This window comes from Corvus brachyrhynchos, unplaced genomic scaffold (assembly GCF_000691975.1).
Source record: "Corvus brachyrhynchos isolate BGI_N302 unplaced genomic scaffold, ASM69197v1 scaffold26, whole genome shotgun sequence".
NCBI classification, from domain to species: Eukaryota; Metazoa; Chordata; class Aves; order Passeriformes; family Corvidae; genus Corvus; species Corvus brachyrhynchos.
Window position 1 is genome coordinate 9,593,737 of NW_008239324.1, and position 7,039 is coordinate 9,600,775.

At 34.8% G+C, this 7,039-nt stretch overlaps 1 long non-coding RNA gene across 1 annotated transcript; it reads left to right on the plus strand.

The window, feature by feature from the left end:
* Positions 1-266: 266 nt before the first annotated feature.
* LOC108448323 lies at positions 267-6,058 on the plus strand. The gene is made up of 3 exons (XR_001864168.1): positions 267-530; positions 4,874-4,949; positions 5,979-6,058. It is a non-coding gene; the product is annotated as an uncharacterized LOC108448323 (long non-coding RNA).
* The last annotated feature ends 981 nt before the right edge of the window (positions 6,059-7,039 follow it).

Sequence of the window (7,039 nt, forward strand, 5' to 3'; positions counted from 1 at the left end):
TGACTTACACTGTAAAAATTCTTCCCTGAAAATACGGATTTGTAGAAAAGAAATGCTGTTTACTGGTTTTTGTATCCATCAAAATGGCAACAGCTGCTCTTTTCTGATGCCCTCTTCTATGATCTAATAGCAACAACTAAATTTACTCTCTGATGATAGTGTGCTAACCTATTGATTTGTAATCAGAAATTGGTTTCCTGTCACTTTAAAAGGGAAGCACTAAGGGGCAGTAAAAACAAGCCTGTCTGTTCTAGATGAAGCTCTGGTTCAGGCTCCATGCTGTACGTTTTCTTATTTTAAAGAGTACACTATTTTTTTTTAAAGAAGATGCTTCAATTAATCTGAAAATGCCTATTACTTTTTATCTTATGATATTGTACAGGGTTCACATGTTTGAATTGCTCTTGAAGTCCTTGTTATATCTGTAATCATATCCATAATTAAGATTTTATTCTTTTAATGATTGTATGGCTGAAGCTGATATTTCTAGAGGTTAAAAAACACAAACCAAACAAAACATCTCAATGCTGGTAAGTGTTCTTTCACTATAGATTTACATCATTAACAAAGTTTCATTATCTGAAACTTGTTAGACAGTAAGATAGTAAATGTTACTAAGTGATCAAAAATGCTCTTCTATATCTTTGTTAGTGTTCCTGCATTGTCCCTTAAGTTTGTCTTGTGTATTTCACTGAATAGATTTATTCACGTAGTTACATAAAGATTTGTTTCAAAACCAGTAGGACTGTAATGGAATGCAGCACAGGCACTTTCTAAATGCACATTTTTAAGTCTTACTCATCCTCTGTTTTTAATTCTGTTTATTGTATATTATGGTAAACTTTGCAGCTGAGGACATTATCCTAAGAAAGTCTAATATTACATTAAAAGTATGACCTGCCAACATAAGCATTTTTGTTCATTTTCCCATGCCAAACTAGACTAAATTATGAAGGATGTGAAATGAAGTGCTTTCTAGTTTTCCTCTGCCTAATTAATATTCAAAAGAATCAAGAAGGAAAAGTAAATACCCAAATCATACATATGTATATGCCTTTTAAGCTTTATAATAAAGGCAAAATAACCCCTTACTTGGTTAAAATCCAACTTAAGAGTCAACATACAAAGGTGACTGCTGTATAATATTAGACATATCTGTATTATGTGGGCACGTTACTGCTCCACCAGAATCTCTCAATAGTAATTATTATGCCAAGCACCCTGTTGGCACAATTACACTAAAGCTCTAATTAGTAGCAGTAAGATTAGAACCCCTACATGTTAAATCTGTAGAAGCAAAGCTGAGTGAAGGATTTAAAACAGTTTCAAAACATTGTATTGTCTTTATTACAGTCTTTATATTTCAGTAAAGAAGGGTTTTCTATAAAATGCACTTAAAATAATCTGGTCCTGTCACTAAAAATAGGAAAGATAAGGTAATTGTAGTCAAACCTCAGTACCCTGCTTCTATCTAGGTGCTTTATATCTCAAGCGTCAAATCCAGTGAACTCTAGTGGAAGTTACATACTCCAAAGCTTTTCCTTAGATGAATTGATGGGTTTTGGATGGATAAAGGCTTTTCCTGCTGCCTTCAGTTCCTTCTTAGTGACTTCTGACTGTTCTGTGCTGGAACTGTCTGGCACGTGGCAAGTCTTATGTCACAACTTTATCAGTAGCTAAACATGATCCTTGTTAATTCACGCCTTTCTCAATTTCACTCTTCACCGTTTTTTCTGTAAAGTAATGAAAACACTGAGTTCATTGTCTGGCTGTAGCTTTACAGACAGCACACAAACACTGGGCACTGCCAGTCTGAATCTGCTCCCTTACAGGAGATGATCAGCAGCCAATGCAGATGATATCAAAGGATTGATTCCACTGTTTGAAAGGTTGTGCTCTTACCACCTGTCCAACACAAGGAGATTTTAGCAGATTTCAAATGACCGATGATGCATCCTGATCTAGATTTGGAATCTACTAAACCTGAGTTTAAAATATCTGCTTCTGTATAACTCTGTATATACTGTAAGATTTTTTCCCCTGATGTTGGATCTTAGATACAGTATATTCAAGTAATGCATCAGTTGACTCTTAGAATAGGTAGAGACTTACATGCCTAAAGCATTTTGGTTCTGTTTCTTAATATGCTTTGTGTTTGAGGAGGAGGAAGCCTGTATTTTCGGGGTTCTCTGTTTTAGGAACAATTTCTTTAGCTGTGCTGAATTGTAATAATGACTCCCCTCATCAATTTATTTCTTCTTATTTATAGCATATGCCAATTTCTCACTGAGAAAATGATTGTATGATTGCTTTGTCTTAATGTTTATTGATTGCATAGTGCCACTACCATTAATGAAGAAAGCTGGATGCAAGGCTAACTGAACCTGGTGAATATATTCCCACTGGCTCCAGTAAGATTTGAATTATGCCTAGAGTAGAAACAGGCTTTATTGAGCTCTCCTCAAGCTTCTCCTAAGGGGAGGAGGACACCTTTTGTGCTTCTTATCTAGGTTACTTTAGAGGTAGAGTTAGGAGCAAAACAGGAAGGCAGGGACCCAGGAATTAATTTTATGAGGGATTTTGCACTTCACCCCTTCATGTTTTAGGATTCTGTTTAATGCTATTGTACATCTCACTAACTTGGTCTGACAAAATAAGCACAAGACAATATTGGGAGCTAAGGGGTAGCCTACATTTAAAGGTTTCTCCTACTGTGTTTTTCCCCAGCAGAAGAGGCAGTCTCACATGACAGTACTACTGTGTTTTGTCAGCCCAAGAGGAGACATTAAGGTATTTTTCTGTATAGCTTCAGGCTGGTTCAGTGATTTGTGCTGCTGCAAAGAGAAGCACAGAGTACAGTCTCCATTACATTGCACTAACTCTACTCAGACAGCCTTGTATAATCAATCTAGTTAAATACCTTTCTTTGTAAATGCCTGGATGTTGAGGGCACAGGTGAAAATCATCAGTGCTCCAAAGGTATTGGGTTTTTATACACATTATTCAGACTTAATTTATATATGGTCATTGGTATCTATATTATGTGGCAGACTCAAGAGCCTGCTGTCTTACTTTCAATATTTACCCTGATTTAAAAAAAAAAAATATTTTTAACCTCAACTTTGGGCAAGAAGGCTTGAAATGAAAAAAAAAATATTTACAAATAATAAAATAGCTGTCATTAAATAACATATTTTACAACTTTAATGAATTCAAAAATTGTTAAAGTTCATGTTTCTCTCATTGTTGGTGCTATTAAATGCATATTAGCATGGTCATTTTTGTTTAATGGAAACAAATAACAGTTAATCTTATTGGGAGGTTAAGTGGGTTTACTCTGTAAAGGGCAAATCCCAGATGAATGTTTTCTTTTTTAAAGAATAGCTTTAGTCACTGACAGATGGTCTCTGTCTGAGTCTCCCTGTAGACAGATACAGTTTCTTTTTACACGTTTATGAAAGTTGTAGATACAGATATTCAGTAATATGCTGTTGTGTAGGACAAAGAGCAAGTCTGGTGGACTGATAGGATTAGATTTCACAACAGTGACATATGGTTGGTTTACCAAAGTGGACAAAATTTGAAAGGAAAAAAAAGTATTTACAATTACAGCTACTCACATAATGGAAGAATTTATATTTGGCCAATTGCCTCTTACAAAAGACAGTATGGTAACTCTTATTTAACTCTGCTTAGAGTTGGGTATATCATTATTAGGTCCTGATTGTGTGCATTTCTGGCTTTCAGATAAGTCTGCAAACAAATTGCCATGTAATCTTAAGTGCAGAAAAGCAGTAATGCCTTAATTTAGAATATTGATAATTTGATCCTTGGCCCTAACCAATCAGATATCATTATCACTTACATGTCTATTGCAGATTTGTTTTATAAATACAACTAAAAACCTCCATAAGCCTGCATTTTGCTTACCCTGTATGCTACATGTAAAGTTATAACATCATTATAACCTTAATCAAATAACTATACAACATATTTAGTGGTAATTTGTCACAGTAAAATTATTCATAGGTGTCTTGAGTAAGTCTGTTTATATTTATGTGTTATGCCATACTATGTTTTTTGGCAATGGAGTTTGCTAGATTTCATAGATTCACTGTGTCTGCTTTTTTTTATGACTGACATAGCAATAACCAGATTGCAAGGATATTTATGTTGTTTGTGGCTTAGCAAGATAATTAAAGGATATAAATTAATCAAGTGCAATTAATTAGAAACTTTATGTTCACAGCAGTCCTTCTTTGCATGTATAATTTATATGTATTGATTTCCCAGCTTTCATTAGCCTATGAGATAACAGCAAAAATGCATTAGAGAAGAAAATGTACAATTAGCGTGAGAGTGAACCCTGGCATAATTGATAGATCAGCACATGTTTGGGGCAAATATAAAGCTTTGTTAACTGTCATAAGCAGTTAGAATTGATAAGTGGTATTTCACTACATATCTCTCAGCTGATTAATGGTGTTTTTAAAGAGTCCTCTTAATGGGAAGCTGATAGGTTGGTTGAATTTACATTTTAATCAGAGTATTTATGATGGAGGCAGCCATAAGAAATTTATTGGCACAGTGGTAAGGACCTTCCCTGAGGGATTTGGGGAAAGAGAAAGCATTTTAATATGGCTACTCACCTTCCCCTTCTTTGTGTGACCTGGTCAGCGCATAGGAAGGACAAGCCTTTTTGCTATCAGCTAATAGCTATTATTAGGGGAAATTTCAGTTTCTACTGTGTTAATTAGTAAGCTAAAATAAGGATATAAACCTACGGAATACTTGGAAATGCATTCAGACTGTGTGAGATGCTGTGGTTTAGTTATAGTTTTGTTTAAACAACACATTTCTTTTATACCTGTAGGCCCTTCTACTGTAGGAGAACTCTTGATCAAAACTCATCTCTGATTATCTGTTGGACAAAGATTTAGAGTTGACAGGTATGTTGGAATAGCCTCAGCCAATTTACAAGTGGGGTTTGTGATTCATTGTTCAGGTGTCCTTTGTTAGAACTGTCTATATGTTGCTTAATAAAACCATATTTGTTACTTGCAGATACTTGCTTGAAACTAGAAGCTTTCATATAAAAATGGTTTTAAGTTGTACTCTATTTGAGATTTTCTGATTTATATATATACACATTCTGCTTTAATAAAAATATCTAGCTAATGCACATATTCTTATATTCCCAAGCTTCTGTCTAGCAAATAAGCAGTTTCTCTTACCTAGTTAAACTAGTTGTTCAAATGGAGGAGAGCTAGACTCAAAGTATCTTGCTTTATTGTTTTTATTGACATGTCTCAGAAGTTAATAGCCTCATGCATCACTTTCTGTCTCGATGAATTCTATTTGATTTTCTTTTGTATACCTATTCCACAAAACAAGCAATCACTGGGTTTATTTTGTACATAGTACCTTAGATAAAGTTTTTTAGTTTAGGTATTTCAGGGGTTTTTTTTCATTTTGTTTTACACTGCTAAATTAGAGTAGCTGATCAGTAAAAATAATTCACAGAGTATGAAATATTCGATATAAAAAAGGAAATTACATCTACCTATGAAAAGAAATTAAGGACCTCATGCTTAAAAATTGTAGGTTATTTTAGCCATATCAGATAAGAATCTTAGGCCATATATAGACACATTAGTTTTGTATTATAAATGTCTTAATTATTCAGAGTTCATTAGTTTCCTTTTTTCACAACTCAAAATAAATGAAAGTTGGATGAGTTTTGCTATTCAGTAGCAGCAGCTACGCAGCATCACCAAGTGACAGTTTTATAGACAGCATAGTAATGGCTTATTCCTTAGAAAGGGGACAAAGTGATTATTATATTACTTATTATTTTAATGCAGAAATGAGGGTTTCCTACATTTGTAATTTAGATAGGTTGCCACCTTAATGCAAAGTTGTCTTTTGTATTGTGTCCTTACTTGCTCAATTTGCATTTTGCCTGTTGCTTTACACAGTATCTTTCGTTGGATTTGTTGGCATTTTGAAAGTGAGAACTTCTGTTTCATCTGTCTGGTGGCCCCAGGGAAGAAGAGTATCAAGTACTGTCTGCAATTCAATTCCCTTTTTTATTTATAGCTACCAGAAATATAAAGCTGCAACAAGTATACTGTGATACAATTTGGAATTAATAACATTTCTGAATTAAAGTGGCTTGATTGTAATCCTGCAGATTTCTTTGTCCACAATCAGGAAAATGAATGATGGATATCTAAACAGTACTTGTGTGACCTATGCTTGGTCTCGCTGAACTAGAGGGATTTCTTCTACTGGAACAATCCTCTCGCCCTGACCTCTTTGCCAATTTCTCTGACACCTCCCATGCTTTTGTGCCCATTAGTGACTGGTACCAGTCTGAAATGGCAGGTGCTTAGATTTTGGTATAATGCCCTTTTTTTGCATTCTTACCACTTGCCAGTTGAGAGTCTGGGCAGATCCCCTGCCTTCCCTTGGTAGAGCAGGCCCTGCTGGAGCCACTCACAGTGGTCCAAGAAAGGCTCTCTCTGGAAAACCACGTACTGGAGACTCTTGTTTCCCTCATTTCCTCTTGTGCATATGGCTTTCCTGGACCAGTGTGTACCTTGAGTGTATAATTGCATGCTTTACTGGCAACTTGCTTCCAAATGAACGAGGTCTATGTGTGAAAGTTACAATGGTAGCTAACCTGAAGGTAACAATATCTATCTAAGTTTTTCTATATATCATTTTAAACTGGATGAAATAGAAAAAAAAACCCTACCTTTGATATTTTAATGGGAATAAAAGTTTCCTTGATTTTCAGTTTACTTGGAAGGTCAGATGTAATACAGGTGTTTGTTGCATAGCAGGTGTGTTGGATAGATACATAATGATGTAATTTTCTTTGCTATGATATACTTCATGTCATCTTGAGAGTAAAAATGAAAAGAACATTCTAAGATTTTTGTGCCAAACTGAGATGGCATCTTTTGAAAAGGTTTGACTGGATAGTTTTCCAGTTAGAGATGTATCTGATTTATCTAAAATGTTAGATAGGTAA